Raw genomic sequence first — 18,356 nt, forward strand, 5'->3', positions numbered from 1 at the left:
TCATATACTAGAAAATCCCAAGGAATGAGTCACCAGGAAATTCTGTTATCATTATTCACGCTAACACCATTCCAAATCCACATCCATATAATGTCCCTACTGTAGATTGGAGATAGTGTTCCCTCTGCTCTTTCTAAATAATGAAACTAAATGGTGAGCCATTCAAAAATAACAAATAGCACTATGAAAGTACCATAATTTTATTATAAGACTTAGGCTACTGTGTTTCACATAGTCCCTTTCATTTACGATTGTCATTTGAAGCTTGACAGCACCTGGCCACTAAAAGACTGGCTAGGACATTCTTCAAAACATTCTCCTTATGTGTTCCACAGAATGTTCAGGTCAACTATTCCTTTAAAATAAAAAAACTTTAAAGAACCTTATAAATTTAAGGTTCTCAGATTTCACTAAAAGCTGAAAAGCTGTTAGAAGGTTACTTCTTAAAAAACAGCATATGTTATTTTGTAAGTATTACTAACACCCCCTTTAGTAGAGGACTATTGATTCTGCTGTGGGTATTTGTAATCTCGGAGTCCAAGCCTACAGGCTATTAAACTTCAAAAAAATAGCATGCAACCTCTGCTCTGGAGCTGGAGAAACTAAACTAAAAACAACCCAGCACTGATTTCTTTCCTTTGCTGACAAGGTTTTAATTTAGCCCTGATTTCGCTTGAGGACACTGAACCGTAACCATCAAAAAGTTCCCAAAATCCAAGAGCTTTAAAATGTACATACATTAAACACAAAGTAAAAACATGGGGAGGAGGGGTAAAATTGCATTAATATATGATTTGGTACTACAGGGAAAGCATCCTTCCTGGATTTGCAGGAATATATTGGGTTTACATAGAACTTAAGTTCAAGTAAGTTTTTAGTTAGAAGTGAATCATTTTGAAATGTAATCCAATTTATAATTCAGTTATACTGGAAATCTGAATACAGCACCGGGATCAATTATAAAATACACACTATATGAAACATACAGCCACAAGACTTTTGTGTGAGCTGTACTTCTGTTGGCAACTAATAAAACAAAAGGGCTTCCACACAACACATTATGGAAAGGATTCTCTTTTTTTAGCTGCAATATTATATATATATATATATATATATATATATATATATATATATATATACTGTATATACACACATATACAGTACAGACCAAAAGTTTGGACACACCTTCTCATTCAAAGAGTTTTCTTTATTTTCATGACTATGAAAATTGTAGAGTCACACTGAAGGCATCAAGGGCTATTTGACCAAGAAGGAGAGTGATGGGGTGCTGCGCCAGATGAGCTGGCCTCCACAGTCACCGGACCTGAACCCAATCCAGATGGTTTAGGGGTGAGCTGGACCGCAGACAGAAGGCAAAAGGGCCAACAAGTGCTAAGCATCTCTCGGGGAACTCCTTCAAAACTGTTGGAAGACCATTTCAGGTGACTACCTCTAGAAGCTCATCAAGAGAAGCCAAGAGTGTGCAAAGCAGTAATCAAAGCAAAAGATGGCTACTTTGAAGAACCTAGAATATGACATATTTTCTGTTGTTTCACACTTTTTTGTTATGTATCTAATTCCATATATAATTACACATGTGTTAATTCATAGTTTTGATGCCTTCAATGTGAATCTACAATTTCCATAGTCATGAAAATAAAGAAAACTCTTTGAATGAGAAGGTGTGTCCAAACTTTTATTCTGTAATGTATATATATAAATATATAAATTTTATGAAAATAAAATGCCTTTAAATATTAATAAGATAATATTTACATAATAACACATTGCTAAATATGAACAAAATCTAAAAAGAGCCTACTCAAGTCTCAGTCTGAAAGCATAGATCGTTGGTCGGGTTAAATCAACCGTCATAATTTGTTCAGATCTGACACTTTCGCTGTTTCAAGATACATTATCTAATGTAAGCTTTCAGATGTACTAAGCACTGTCGCTTATATGAACCGAGACTAAAAGACGGAGATAAAACTGAACACAGAGAAAGAGATGACCTCAGAAATGGCACAACCGCACATCTCAGAAGCTTCTGTAAGAGCTTCAGTTGAGGCTGACTTAAGAAGAAAGGATTAGAACAAAATCATTCCAACAAGATGACGACTGACCTTGATCAAAATTCAGCAAGAATAAGATAAGTTAGAAGTTGAGGACTCTGTGGATGACAGAAGCGGTTGCGTGAATAACTCTGGGCTTAAGGGAAGTGCGGAGGTTTTGGCTACCACACAGTCTGCCTCCGCTCTGATTATTAGGATAAAGTACCTGACAGATAAAGAATGTTTTAGTTCAAGGATTTTAAATATTATGCATATAAATTTATAGCTCAAGTATATAACCATTTTTAACACCTAATCTGCACATTTAAAAGGTATTTAAATAAATCTCTTTGAAACAACACTAAAGTGAACTATTCAGTAATCTCAATTTTTTTGTCTAGAAATTGGGGTTATTCTTCATTTTATTTAAAGTCTACATTCTCAACTTAGAACATCAGAATTCCACTTAAAGACAGGCTTTTGACATGAAAACATATTTAACCGATATTTTTTGGTTTACTTGTTATCTTCCAGGTAATGAAGAACAAATGGGCATTTAAAGCAAAAACAGAGAGAGAGCAAGAGAGAGAGAGAGAGAGAGCAGGAGAGGGAGATAAAGATAGATATTTTAAAGGGGGGGTGAAATGCTATTTCATGCATACTGAGTTTTTTTACACTGTTAAAGAGTTGGATTCCTTGCTAAACATGGACAAAGTTTCAAAAATTAAGTTGTACGTTTGAAGGAGTATTTCTGTTCCAAAAATACCTCTTCCGGTTTGTCACAAGTTTCGGAAAGTTTTTTCCGAGTATGGCTCTGTGTGATGTTAGATGGAGCGGAATTTCCTTATATGGGTCCTAAGGCACTTCTGCCGAAAGAGCGCGCGCTCCCGTAGAGCAGAGCACAGACATTCACTGATCAGAGCGAGAGACCGAATTGTCACAAAAGAAGTGTGTTTTTGGTTGCCAGGGCAAGACAACCCTGCACAGATTACCAAAAAAAAAAAAACAGCATTAAGGGACCAGAAGATGGAGTTTATTTTTACAGAGCATCAACGGAGTTGTGCAAGTGTTTTTGTTTGTTCCCTGCATTTCGAAGATGCTTGTTTTACAAACAAGGCCCAGTTTGACGACGGATTTGCGTATCGTTTATTTCTTAAGGATAATGCAGTCCCAACGAAAAAGAGTCACGATCGTGTGTTGGAACCGCAGGCGGTGAGTAAAACTGCTTCAAATATCTCTGTGTTGTTAACTTAGCAATCGGCGCGTAAGCACATCAAGTAAACAACATGCGATGTTGACATCAAACTGCACTTTCCACATGTACAGCTCAAAAAAAAAAAAAAAAAAAGACGACATAAAGTGGAACTTAGTCATTTTCCAAAACCGCTAAGCAAATATATACAGTTTCAGTACATACCACATAGAGACGTCGTTGCTGATGCTGCTCTGGTTAAATTTCAGCCGGCTGAATCTGACTGTTAGCCATGGTTTGTTTTGGATGATGTTTTTTGCCTCGCAGTAATGTCACAGCTTCCAAACGCTCTCAACGTAAAAGCTTGCTCGCGCTCGTGATTCTTTAGCTCCGCCCACACCTCAAGCCTCCAGGCGCTCGTGTTTTTCCGGGAAAAATCAGTACAGACTATCTTTTCTCTTATAACTATAATAAAACTAAAGACTTTTTGGAGTTATGAAGGATGCAGTACTACTCTATAGGTATTTAAGATTAACAGGATATTGAGTGAAAACGAGCATTTCACCAACCCCCCCTTGAAATACTTGCCTTCACACTCGTCAAGCTCCTCGAAATGTATTCTGTGAATCATTGTTCTGGTTTCAAGGTTTCAGAAGTTACATAAAATGCTTTTCAACAAAAGAAAGAAAGAGAGAAAGAAAGAAAAATAAAGAAAGACTTTTAAACTGGCAAATGCTTTAATATTTTAATATTCAATTCATGTTATTTTCTTAAAAGAAAGGTAAAATTGCTGTCAAGAGCAAACAAGAAATCAGTCACTCTGCAACAACCTCGGAATGGCATATGTGGAAAAATATTTAATTTCCAAATAATTATTAAACATTAATCACATTACATTGAGGCACCTGTGGTGAACCCATCTACACGGTTTCCCGGGATGCCCGGGATGTCATTAAATCTGAATGATTTTAAAAGTCTGTTTACAAGGGTAGTCTGATTAAAATATTGCTATTACCCAAGGTAAGGAACAGACGGTTTAAGATTGGCACCGCCTCGAGCTAGCCTTGTAGCTTGTGGGCCCAACTCAAGAGTGAAACTCATCATCCTTTTATGTTTTAAATCTGTGAAAAAAGCCCCAGATCACAGCTAAGCCTTTGACTCCGTCCTAGGGCCTCAATCTGCTCCCTAGATCTTTAGCATCACAGAGAAAGTCTAACAATAATTCAGGTGCAATGAAACATTTACTCATGCAACATAAAAAATAAATAAAAAATTAGTCTCCAAGGACAGGGACGGGACTGAAAGGACGTGTGGCTTTGAAGTTGTGCTCTGCATTTAACCCATTCAAGTGCACGCAGCAGTGAGTAGTGAACACACACACTGTGATCACACACCTGGAGGGGGGCAGCCAATGCTACAGTACCTGGGGAGCAGTTGGGGGTTCTGTGCCTTGCTGAAGGGTCTCACCTCAGTCGGTGTATTGAGGGTCAAGAGAGCACTGATTATTCACATCCCACCAGCTACAATCCCTGCTGGACCTGAGACTCAAACCAGCAACCTTCGAGTAACAAGTACAACTTATAAGGCCTTTAAAAACAGATTTGATATGGAACCAGGTAATTGTGACATAGAAAATTTACAGTCACAGTGACAAAATTTGAGTTTCTTTTATACAAAATCACAGCTAGGCCAGAGGAGAACTGGTCCCTCGACTAAGCCTGGCTTCTCCCAAGGGTTTTTTTTTTCTCCTTCCATTTCTGTCACTTGATAGTGATTGGGGTCCGTGCCACTGACTTACCTTTCAGTAATTTATCTATATGATCGCATTGACTGACATCATCAGATGAGAATAAAACCTGAACTGAATTAAGCTGGATGATATCACCATCGCCTTCTGCTTTCACACAATCCGTGTAGGCATAAAGGTACTGTAACTAGAAGTAGCCATGCTAGTTAAGTGGCGATGCTACAGTAAATGTGAAATTTAAAGAGAAAGCAAAAATTGCAAGAGTTAAAAAAAACTCACAAAGCAAAAAAAACCTCCGAACCCTATTGAGCTTTCACTAAGGGGTTCGTAAAAAAAGGAGATGCAGGAGTTGACAGAAATGTTTTGTTAACGCAACTTTTTCCATTAAAGATATGGTCAAGTATGTCAGTAATTGGACAGTTAAATATTTGGATGCTGTCCTTTAAAGTTAATATTAAACAACACTGCCTCAATTGAATTACAAATAAAAAGCAGCTGACAATAATCTTAGACAAAAAACAAACATATAATAGATTCTGCACTATTATCCAACTATAATGTCTAAATTTCTTCACAATTTTTTTTTCACGTTATGTCTCGCATTGTTTCAAAATCCTATGGCTGTGTTTCTAAATCAGACTCTAGGTAAAATGAAGAAGAAGACAAATGGTGTCTCTCATAAAACTGCAACAAACCAATCTAAACTTTAAAACAGCTAAACTTATTAGCAGCTGACAGGAACCGTCCATGGGGGGTGTAGGGGGAAAATACAGGTCCTCTAATGGAGAGAGCAGTCCTGTCCTATCAGCATCAACACACACTCAGCACAACACAATCCCAGCCCACGTTCCCTCCAAATGAGTTCTTCAATCGCTCAGGCGGAAGGCTAAGAGCAGCCGTATTTACTCTACCCTCTGGCCTAATTTGGTCAGATCATATTTTCATTACATTTCAGTTAATATATTATCAATATAATTAGTATGTTTTTCCATTATCAAATAAGTAATGAATTCATGTTAAGGAATGTTATTATGAAAGCTCTGCATTTATTGCCTGCGGCCATGCAGTCTTGACGTGATAAAGTAAAGTGGCATTTACTGGGGCTGATACTTCCTGTCATTGCTCACTGTGGCATGACACTGGCACCAGCAGCAAGAAATAATGCACAAATATGACAATGCAGTCTGCTACTATTCTCTTTATGGACATAACTGGACAAAGAAATGGAAAGCTTGTGCTGTGCAAAAGAACACTGAATAGCAATTTAAAATCTAAATTCTGATTTGAGCGGGCACTGTTCCAAATTATTGCAATGTAGTCTATAACACACAACTGTGATATTATATATATATATAGATAGATAGATAGATAGATAGATAGATAGATAGATAGATAGATAGATAGATAGATAGATAGATAGATAGATAGATAGATAGATAATCGAACAATTAGGCCTAAATAGTCAAGATCTGCTGATACAGATTACTTTATTATATATTTTTTTTCTGCAGCAGCTCTTAATCTGAATATATGCATTTGCATATTGCAATCGAGATGGATTGCTTCAGTTTTTCCTTACTTCTTAATGGTTTTGTCAGTATCTATAAATGTTATGCAAGTACCTGAATTTTGAAAAACGACCTGAAAGCAAGCAAGGTTTATCAGTTATCGTTAAAAATCAGTTCACCTATAGAGAAAATCAATGGAGTTGTGTTCTGTTATTGTGTCTACAATATGGAAAACACTAAACAAGGACAAGGTTCATTGGAAATCAACCTAATCAAACCAAATCAAAAAGCCTTTAGGGGTCAGCTTTGAGGGACTGGAAAGTTTAGTATCGTTGATACGAAAAATTAATTCACAGGTTTATCTGACATTTCACAGCAGGAGAACGTAAGGTTAGAGGCTCAACAGATGTTGGGTTAACCGAAAGCCAAAGAAAACATTAAGAACGGCTCCATAAGAAGAAAATACACCTTTTCGAGGTGACCAGTCTTGACTTTAACCTAAATGAGAAATTATGGCATGACTTCAAGAGGGCAGTGGACACCAGAAATCCCCAAAAATTGCTAAAATAGTGGTGCAAAACTCCTTCTGACTGATGTTCAGGTCTGAATCACGGGTAATCTTTGGAGGAAGTTATTGCTGCCAAAAAAGGGTCAATCAGTAATGAAATCCAAGAGTTCAATACTTTTTCCTTCCCACACTGCCAACGTTTTACACCCTGTGTTCAATAAGAACAAGAAAAAGTGTCATTGTTTGGGTGTTAATGGAGTTTGAATTGCTGTTCAAACCTTGAATGAACGAATGGTGGGTGAAAAAAATCCCTTTAAACAATAGGCCTAGAAAAAAATGAGTTATTAAAATGAAACATCTCTTGAAAATGGCATTAAATATGATGAAAACCATGTGAACTTACTTGAACTCAAAGAGTAGGCCTACATTTCAACAGCATATAATTTAAACTAGATTTTAATAAGATTTTGGTCACACTATATTTTATGGTCCAATTCTCGCCATTACCAAACCATTAACTATGCCTTTTGCCTCAATTAACTCTTAATTTGCTGCTTATTAATAGTCCACAAGGTTAGTTTAGGTATTGGGTATTAGGGATATAGAATATGGTCACGCAGAATATGTGCTTAATAAGTACTAATAAACAGCCAGGCATGCATATAAGCAACTACTTATTAGTGAGAAATGGTTCCTATACTACAATGTTATTATTATGTCTTCCTTTATTATGGGCTCTTATTTTCTACTGAGAAATCCATGGCTTTACAAACTTTCCCTGCAACTGCAACACAGAACCGAAATTAGAAATATTCCTATTAGCCCATAATTCTATTAATATTTTAAGTCTTGTCTTTGTTCCCCAACCAAGGTCATATCTGCAATCATTTCAAGTGACTAAAATAGTTTATGCCATACAGAGGATGAAGACAAACCAGTGAATAAGTGTAGCACAAAACTGCCCTTCCCCCAGAGTCATATAACACGTCTAAGAATGAAATATTCTGATGAAACCCAAAGACCAGGCGCAACTCAAGGGACAACACACAAATGATGCAATGAACAGATACAATGAAAGAGGTCAGGAAGTCACAGCGCTAGAAATACACCCCGGTTGTTTCACATTTGGAGATGCGATGATATTTTAGATGTTGTATAAAAATACACTGGAGTTGTGTGTGCGGTTTAAAGGATTGGCTGGTTTCTTCATGTCCGCTGGTTAAAGGACAGGCAAAGATTGTGGACTTCCTTCATTTTCCAGTCGTCCACTAGTCCCTCAAGACCCTGTAATCCCTTTCACCATGACCATCAGATTGACAATGCTATTCGTCTGCTGCTCTCTCTCCCAACACATATATCTGCTGTTGACTTGAGGAAACCAGAGTTGCCCATGTGTTGACATGATTTAGGAAGGGAGCTCTTTGTATTTAGAAGGATTAAAGGAGATCTACGGGAACACTTCAACAAAGATGGAGCTGGTTGTCTTTGTAGTTTTGCCACTGTCACCACCATCCACTTAGCCTCATGCTGGGATTGGCATCACGACAACAGACACAAAGAGCTACTCACAGACAGTGAGCACCAGCACACTACGGTACATTAAAGGCAACAACATGAAATCAGAAATGACCCATTTTGCTCATAAATCGCCAAATATTGCATCAAAATTCACAGACATTTTGGACAAAAACAAAACAAATAATAATAATAATAAAGTCCATGACTTTTTTTCACAATATTCCGATTGTATTCGTCTGAAAGAATGAAGAATGTCATATAAACACCTACTGTAGGATGACTTAAGGGTGAGTACATAATGGGGTACTTTTCATTTTTGGTTGAACTATCCCTTTCAAATTAGAACCCAGTAAAATCCAGAAATCACTATTTTTCCATCCTATAGCAACTATTTCCTTTTTAATATCATGAGAGGAGAAGAAAAAGAAAAAGCAAATATTTTTTTTTATGATGCGTAACTAAACCAGGAATGACTATTTGCAGCAGAATCTCTTTACATATTTAATACGTAGTTGAATGCACATTTGCATTTGCCGTCTTCAAATTTGTTCAAAATCAAAATCACTACAAGACCACCTCCAAATGTGGTTAATGCTTTTAAAAGTCTGACCTAAATCTGTAACCCTAATTAAGAGCAATGTTAATAGTGATTGTTGCCATACCAAACACCTCTAATGAATGAAAAACAGTTCCAGATGAGTGGAAACCTTATAGAGTAGAGGCAAAACTCATTTGCAATATGAAGTTCCGCATTCACCTTCTTTCATTCTACCCAGAAAAAACCCCCAGTTGCACTCTCTTTGAACCTGAAATGCAGAAATAAGCCCCAAGTCATGCGACTTCATGTAAATGTATGAAAAGTCTGTAGCAGAGAGGAGTTGATTTCCAGTAGGAGTTCCAGGGGCCCTCCCCCCACTGCTCTGACAGGCTGACCTTTGACCTCTGTACTGAGAACGAATCCTCTGGCTCGGGCCACGCTGTCAGAGTAGCCGTTCTGATCCAGACTAGCGCTCTTGAACCCCAAGCCACCCTGACAGAAACACGGTGACAGAATCAGAGCTTCAAGGGTGTCTATGTTCTGTCATCGATAATAAACTCTCCTCTTTTTGCTTTCCTCAAAGCATTCGCATCTCCCACCGAGAGGGGACAGACTGACTGAGCAGGGCCTTTCACCTTTAAAGGTCAGGGCATAGAAGCCCCCCATCAACTGATATCAAGGGTACATGTGGGGACTTTGGGAAAAGCTGTGAAGAGAAGAAAAGAAACCCAAAGCTGTTTTGGTGCACTTCTGTAAACAGTCAGTGTCAAAAACAGCAAGTTAGGAAGGTTACACTGACTCATATGAGCAGTGTCGGAGAAAGTTACTTTTAAAAGTAATCCATTGCAATAGGTATATTAATTGATCATATTATTGATGAATTTATTGTATTTTATTGCTCTTTGTAAACACACCTGATTAATTTGGTAAGAAAATGTACAATCCGCATTCACAAAACATATCAATGCCAGGAGTAAAGTGGGCCATAGACTCTTGAGTTGGGTTCTTTCGACTTGGACCAGTAAGAGACCAAATGCAATCATGACAGACAAGAGATCTGTCCCATCTCAAAGCTGCATCACGCACGGCCTACCTGTCACCAACATCCAGTGTCTGAAAGCCACACACAGGATCTGTGCCTACTCAATTATACATGAAGCAAACAGAATCAAATCAATTAGGTATTGCTGTGGCATGAATGAGAGGTGCATAATTGATGCTCGCTCTCTTGCATTATACATATCTGTCGGCATATCTCCACGTACCGCTTCCGAGAGCGAGTCAAAGAGCACCGAGGCCACATTTCACCACTTTATTCATTTAATCTACTCATTTGCATTGGCATGAGCCAGATGTGGAGACTGATCTTCAGCTGAAAAGGATCTCTAAGGGTTTCAGTTTTGCCATTAAATAAGTAGGCCACGGTTGCCACAGGATGCAAATATCCAGATATTTTCCATCGATGTTAAGATATCAACTGGATCGGATCAACTGGCTAGAAAACTCAATATTGGAAAAAGGTTTCTGGAGGAACTACTCATGAGTGGGCATGAGAGTATTAGATGAGGTAAGAGGCAGAGATTTTGGGGTCCATTTCTCTCTTTATATTCTCAGGGCGTCTAGACAGATGGCAGACATTAAAAGGAGGAGCCATGTGATATCTCTCAAACGCACCGCTGAGATAGAGGTAATTAAAATACATTTAATCAAGTTAGTCTAATGAAAAATGCAGCTGGACACCCGGTTCCACCTTCTGCTCCCACTGTCACACCTAAACTCTCTAACTTTTGGCCCCCCGTCTACCAGAAAACTGCACTCACAATAAGACCTTTTTCTTTTCTTTTTTTGGCTTTTACATATAAAGTGGGGCTGGGTACCATTAATTACAACATGATACAGCACACATCTCAATATACTGCACATATCATGATCGCATTTAATAGTCAATCAAAATTGGGAAACAACTAGCAAATGAACGATAAACCACCTGGTTTAAAACCCGATCATATCCATGAGCCAGGGTGATGAGGTTTAGAAGAAAATCTTAAAATGATGTTTTCCAAACCAGGCAAAGTCATTGCAATTGGAATTCATTTTTCTCTTTATGCTCTTCATTGAAATATGTCACCTGCTAAATATTGCTTGTGCAAAGTAAAACTTGCTTGCAACCAATTAACAGCGTCTCTGACTGGTGAGTGTTTTTACTCTTATATTAATGATTCACCAATCAGTCTAAATGATTCATTAGCAAATTCATTTGAATTACCTTATTGAGAAATTACATACAGGAGGATCGTGGGAATTGATTGGTCAAAAACTGTTGGAACAAACACCAACCCTAAACTCGACCGTTATAACCTTTTGCTTGAATGTCCTATTTACTAAAATCAAGGTACAAGTACATGTAAACCTATATATTTAAAACATAAAAATATACATATTATTTAATAAAAGGGGGGGGGAAAGACTGAAAGTTACTGGGGCCGTTTATTCACATGGAATAATATTCATATTATTCATATGGAATAATAATAAAATATATATATAAACATTAATAGTAGTAATAATACTAACAAGAATTTAAAACAATACAAAACATAAAAATATAGGCCTATTATTAAATATAAATAATAAATCATTGAAAACATTATAAATAGATGAATACTTATTATAAATCGTTCGATACAAAAAAGAAAACAATTATACAGTATACATGAGGCTTTGTTTAATAGTAAATAATAAACTGACATTTCACCACGTTTTCACTTTAGCCTTAGCATGTCTGAATATATTAGATTATTTTCATTAAACTCACACCTCATACTGCTGAGCAAGACATATTTTCCGACCATCACATGCGACTCCTGATTTGCATGACGCTGTCACAAAATAAAGAGTAATATGTTTACATTCGCCTGACGCGCTGACATAATTCGTTACATAAACCATCTATCACCTCAATATATTTACATAAACACCACATGCATATTATTAAACACAAATTTAAAGAGACTGTGATCACACCACCCAAATGACATCTCACACCGTCCACACAGAGCACATGCACTCACCTTCCGTGTCGAGGAGGAGACGCTGACTGTATGGGGGATTGTGGGAAGCGTAGTTTTTTAAGCTCTCGCGGAGAGCAGTCCAACACGCCATAAAACTACATTTCCCATTATGTTGTTGTTGCTGTCGAATACATGCAGGATGTTGGATGTACAATTGAATATTAACTTATTAGTCATTTACTACGCTTGCTTTGTTTTACATAACGTTTCAGTGCAGCTGTCTTATAACTATACATACAAATGTTTTGTCAATAAATGGACTAATGTGGAATGTAACAATAAAAGGCCACCATATCTCACATTAAAACACGAGTAGGCAGAACTTAAATGTGTTATGCATATGTTATTATATGCATTTATTTTGTTTACCTCAGGATGGTGGTGTTCATATACTTAACCCTGTGTCTTATTTCTGTTTGATTAAACCAGTGGTTTTACAACTCAGGTCTTGACTTCCTGTAGGTCGTCAATAAAAACATCAAGCTTAGACATCCAAAGGCTACTTGTAGTATCTCAGAAGTCATTAGGTTTTCCATATGCAGTGAACCGATTGATTATTGTAGAGAAATTGATTAGCTGACTTAATTAGAATGGACAGCTGATTTAGCTTTAAATCTGGGGGAAAACCTCCCTGAGGAACATTACATGACTATTAATTAAACACTTAGTTAAACTTAGCCACCAAAGACATTTTGTACTAATCTAAAAAGAGTCAAAGATAGTGTGCTGGCAGCTGCAAAGTTTATGAGGCCTTTTATAGCTATGTGTAATAAATTTTCAGTAAAGCGAAGGACAGAGTTATTGTTATACCGCATATGACATTAAGAGTTGGACTACAGTGAAAAATGGCATGAATGGCATATTTAGGGTTTGTCTGTTGCTCGCTTCGTATCGAGTGGGATATTGATTTACTGTCATGCAGATGTTGGATAAATGGGGCAACATCTGGATATGACAGAATGACTTATAATAAAGCTGCACTCTCATTGGCAGCTGTTATTTCCCCTCGGCAGCCATTAGCTCGCCATTCTTAAATTTAATATATTAATTCAAGTGGCTCCGACAGCAAATATATGTCAGTTTAGGTGGATTCCTGGAAGCCATTGCTATAGTAGCCTAATAATAATACTAATATAATAATAACAGATGCTGAAGCCACATTCTTCTTTTAATATGACAACAAATCCATTTAACATGATTTCCTTACTTGAAAAAAAAACAATAATAATAATAATAAAGTCTCTAATTTAATAAGGAAAAAAAAAAACAGTCATGTGGAGCTCCAACACAATATTTTTAAATAGTGAAACATACAAACAAAATTATACAAAATCATACAAAATGACTCTTCATCGAGAGTTTTGATTGACAGGCCATTTGAACGCCCACCTAGCTCAACAGCAGTGACAGCAATTGCAATCCACCTATCAATCAAGTGGCCACACCCTTAATTATGCAGAACTTTAAGGCTTAACATAATTTAAACGGATGAGTTATTAAAAAATAAATAAATAAAATTTGAACCAGGCTATAAACTTTTTTTTTCTGCTGTAAAGTTTGGCATTTTAACATGGGGAGTCTATGGGATTGACTCCCTTTTGCAGCTCGCCTCAAGAGGCCAGTTGACGAATTAAAGTTACTTCTGTATGGGCTTTACGAGAGAGCGGGAGGTTGCCACTTGATTTAAACAATTTCTGCATGACATAATAATACATCATCATAATGCATTAATTATGCATGGCACATGCAGTTAAAATAGTTTTGCCATTTATGTGCTCTTAAAGTATCAGTTCTAAAAAAAAATATATATATATATATATATAAAAAAAAAGGCAGGAAGCAATGCAAAGAGGAGCTGAAAAATATCAATATTAGAGGTAAAAATCACAAGTTAACGCCTGTGTATTAGCCCTCTATGTTTATGCAGTATTTTGAAATAGCCTTTTTAGAACATCTTAACTAACAACAATGACACCATGAAACATTTTTGTGTTTGAGTTAACAGCTTATTTCATTTTACTTTATTTTCTTTAATATAAAAAAGCTTCTGTAATGTTTTCATTTCAGTGACATCACTGCTTGCTTGTAATTCACCAAATAGTGTCTCAATGTGCTTTGAAAAAAAGAACATGACTAGGACTATAATCTAGCAGTCATAAAATGAAATATTTAAGTTTAACTACACGATTTTCTACTGTATGCACAAAATTAAAATGAAAGGTATGGGTAGCCTATGCTAATTAGACTAACTAGCTAGCTAGCTGGCTAACATCTACAAATAAATTACAAAATGTAGCCTTTATTTTGTTGCCTTTGTTGTCTGATAGATGATTTTAGGCAATTCATATTGCTCATATTTCTTTTTGTTGTAATAAGTACTTGTCACTGTAGGCATAGTTGTGGGAGTAGCTCATGTCTGGTCTCTTCCATAATCTTTTTTAACAGATTCACTCATAAAATACCTACAAGGCGCAACATCTCCATTTATTTAGCCTATTATCATTCTTGAAGTGAACTCTCCCTTAAAAAGCCACAAACATTTATTGTTTGAATTTCCTAAATTACAAAATTTGAAAGCAGAGACTCTGTTTCATACCAAAAGTAACCTCCTTAGTCTTGTTTCCTCGCTCTGCAATGCATTTTATTTTGTGAAATGCTTTCATGCTTTTTACCCAATTTGATTGGTTAAGCGGTGATCGCATTACTGAAAATTGACACACAGACATTTGGTTCACTTGATATTCATCTTGATTAGGGCCCGAGCATCAATGGTGTGAGGACCCTATTGAAATGTCTTTTTCTTCTCCAAAGTGAATCGCATTTCACATCAGAAGAACTGACAAAAATTAGTACACACATATAACCATTTTTCTATTGATAGAAAATCCAAAACCCAATAGGAAGTCAGTTATTTTTAATTTCCTGAACGATTTGTGTGCCATTTTTGCCATTTCCAGGCCTCATACTTTGACAAACTCCTCCTACAGATTTAAATGGATCATCTTCAAATTTGGTGAGGATTATCTTAAAGCCTTTGTGGCATTAAATTGCGAAGATCATGAGTTTTTGTCAAAATGCGTGTCCCTGGCGGTTTGACAAATTTGATGTTTCACCATTAAAGAGGAGGTTGCTGTAACTCAGGCAAGCAATGTCCAATCTGCCCCAGTCTTCATATGTTTGATAGGTGTTCTGTCCTGAACACATGTCCATACCTATATTCATTTATAGTTATAGCGCCACCTCCTGACAACAGGAAGTGTCATTGTTGACACTGTTATGGACTTCTAGGAACATTTTAAAAAGCGTCAACAATTGTTAAATAGGCTGTCGACGTGCTAGAAAAAAACACTGAAACATGCTAGCAACACTTAGTTAAGTGCTAAAGCATGCTATTAATGCAGTGAAGAGAAAGTTGCTGTAACTCAGGCATGCAGTGTCCAATCTGCCCGAAACTGAACATGTTTGAGGAGAGTCCTGGCCTGAACACATCTACAGGCCAAGTTTCAGTTATAGTCATAGCACCACCTACTGTCAATAGGAAGTGACATGTTTAACACTGTGATGCACTATTAGCAACACAGTAAAATATGCCATTGTGTTCAAAACATGTTAGAAACATGCTCAAACATGCTAACAACACTAGCTAAGTGCTAAAGCATGCTTTTAATGCCAACAAGCAGGAAGTTTTTGTAAGTCATGCAAACAATGTCCAATCTGCCTCAAACATCACGTTTGATAAGAGTTCTGACTTGAAGAAATCTAAATGCTCATATTTGGTTATAGTTATAGCACCATCAACTGGCAACAGGAAGTGACATGTTTAACACTGTGATGCACTTTTAGAAATACAGTAAAATATTCTATTGTGTGCTAAACATGCTAGAAAATATTCTCAGACATGATAGCAACACTAAGTGCCATTCATGTAACTCAGAGTCCTGGCCTGAACACATCTTAAAGCTGTGGTAGGTAACTTTGACGCTCTAGCGGTTAATAAACAGAACTGCTTGCGTCTTGCGGAAGAACATTGTAGCCGGAACTACTTCTCTCTGTTTATGTCTATGAAGAATAATAGAAGGTACTGGGTTACTCCGCCGCGGTACCCCGAAGCAATCTAAAATAGTCCGAATATAAACACTTATTATAGGTGCACCCTAGTGATTCAGGACAAGCTAAAGACACGGTTTGGAAAATGGATTCATGGTGTACTCGCTTATTAGACAAATTTTTTCTACATTTTGAACACAAACAAAGTTACGGACCGCAGCTCTGATTGGTTGTTTCTTACCAGGAGCGATGTATTTCTGCAAATGGCAATAGGACCACTGGGAGGAGCCAGAGGAGCTTGATTTTTTCACAGATTATCTGTCTCATATTCTACTGTCAGGACATAATGACAGGTTTAACAAATATGTAAAAAATATTTTTTTACAAAAGTTACCTACTGCAGCTTTAAGGCCAATATTCATAATCATTCCTAGGGTGACATCTGAGCCATTTTCCCAGGATGCGTCCTTGCCAGGATTTCTATATTGCCTAAAACATCCAAAGTAGTTTGACCAATAACATGCAGGTATGGATACATAATCAACCAATCGTGCCATGTGAGAAGGTGAGATCTACAGAGAACGATCAAAGCAATGCAAATACATGTACATGTTAGGTGATTGTTTGTTCATTCAACTTGAAGCGTCGCTGCGCACCGATCATTGTATGACACCAAAGTACACAGAGAGTGATTTGAATGCATGCCGTTGCTCTGTTCTCTATAGCTCTTATGTATGTTATACAATGATCGATCTGGACAACACAAACAGCCAAAATCTGGATATTTTAGGCAATATACAAATCCTGGCAAGGACGCATCCTGGGAAAATGGCTCATATGGTCACCCTAATCATACCGCCACCTGCTAGCAACAGGACATTACTTGTTTTACACTATCTTAAACATGCCGACCTGCCCCCTACCTTCACATGTTTGGTAAGAGTCCTGGCCTGCAAATAGTTACATGCCAGTATTCAGTTATAATTTATAGCGCCACCAATTGGCAACAGCACATTTAATGTTTTACACTAACCAAAAAAAATAGCATGTTCAATCCGCACCAAATTTCACAGGTTTGATAAAAGTCCTGGTCTGAAGACATCTACATGCTAAACATTCATTTACAGTCATAGCGCTCAAGTCATAGCGCATTAAGTTTGTCACATATAAATAATTTTGACACATTCCTTCTATATTTATCACTTTAAATGTGATTGCCCACCATTAGCTGTTTTCCTAAAGCCACCGGGTGGTGGTCAGCCCGGGTGCGAGGACCCTTTCATCGCTGCTTGCAGCTTTAATTTTTCTTTGTTTTGGTCACATACATGTCTCAATTTAAGCATACTTGATGCTGTTGTCGCCTTGGTAACCAAATATATAGAATTTTGATAAATAGGATTACAGACAAAATGGTTGGTTGGGGAGGAACTTATGGCATCAGCAAGGGACAGTCACAGAGTGTGTAAAATTGTATATATATTAAAATGGTTAACGATTATTTCACTTTGTTTTTTTTACATTACAATAGTTTCATAAAATACTTTTTTTTTACCATGTGCTTTGTCAGTATGCTTACAGAAAATGATGAAAGTGAACGTTTTAGTTTTATTGCATCTCTTTGTATTTATTTGTAATTAATTAGCCAGGGACTGCTGAGTAATTCTTTTTTTGTTGTTCTTATATAATGTCTGTCCATTGTCAAGAGCTGCCAAGTCAAGTTCTTAAGAAGAGCAATCTGTCCTAACCAATAAAAATCTCCTCTGTTCTTTACTGACAGCACACTTCAGTTTAAGAAGCAGCTTTTAAATGTAGTTCCTCCTGTATCAGTATTACTGATTAATTTATCCTTTTTCAATGAAAAATAGGAAGTAGGACTGATTGATAGGTTGGGACAGGATGTAACAATAGTATAAAGACAAACATGACTAAAAAATAAATAGCTGCCCTATGTATTTGTTTAGAAAATCCAATTAAAAAAGCAATGTTGAGCTTAAGAACGGGGTTAAGCTTATGAATGATATGTAGAGCGTGTATTTTTGAATTGTTCACAAAAGAACTGAGATGTCAAATAATCTATTGAATGTTGGCAACAACATGCAATATAGTCTTTTCTCATTGCCAAAGGTGACTTATAACACTGAAAAATGTTCCAGATATGTACTATAAATAATAACTA

General features: G+C 36.8%; 1 protein-coding gene across 1 annotated transcript in view; it reads right to left on the minus strand.

The window, feature by feature from the left end:
• Positions 1–12,170, minus strand: part of fhit (fragile histidine triad diadenosine triphosphatase) — a 281,381-nt gene extending 269,211 nt beyond the window's left edge. The window contains exon 1 of the mRNA XM_052569249.1: positions 12,134–12,170. The gene's annotated coding sequence lies outside the window, so the exon portion shown is untranslated. The remainder of the gene's footprint in view (positions 1–12,133) is intronic.
• Positions 12,171–18,356: the final 6,186 nt, after the last annotated feature.

This window comes from Carassius gibelio, chromosome B11 (assembly GCF_023724105.1).
Source record: "Carassius gibelio isolate Cgi1373 ecotype wild population from Czech Republic chromosome B11, carGib1.2-hapl.c, whole genome shotgun sequence".
NCBI lineage: Eukaryota > Metazoa > Chordata > Actinopteri > Cypriniformes > Cyprinidae > Carassius > Carassius gibelio.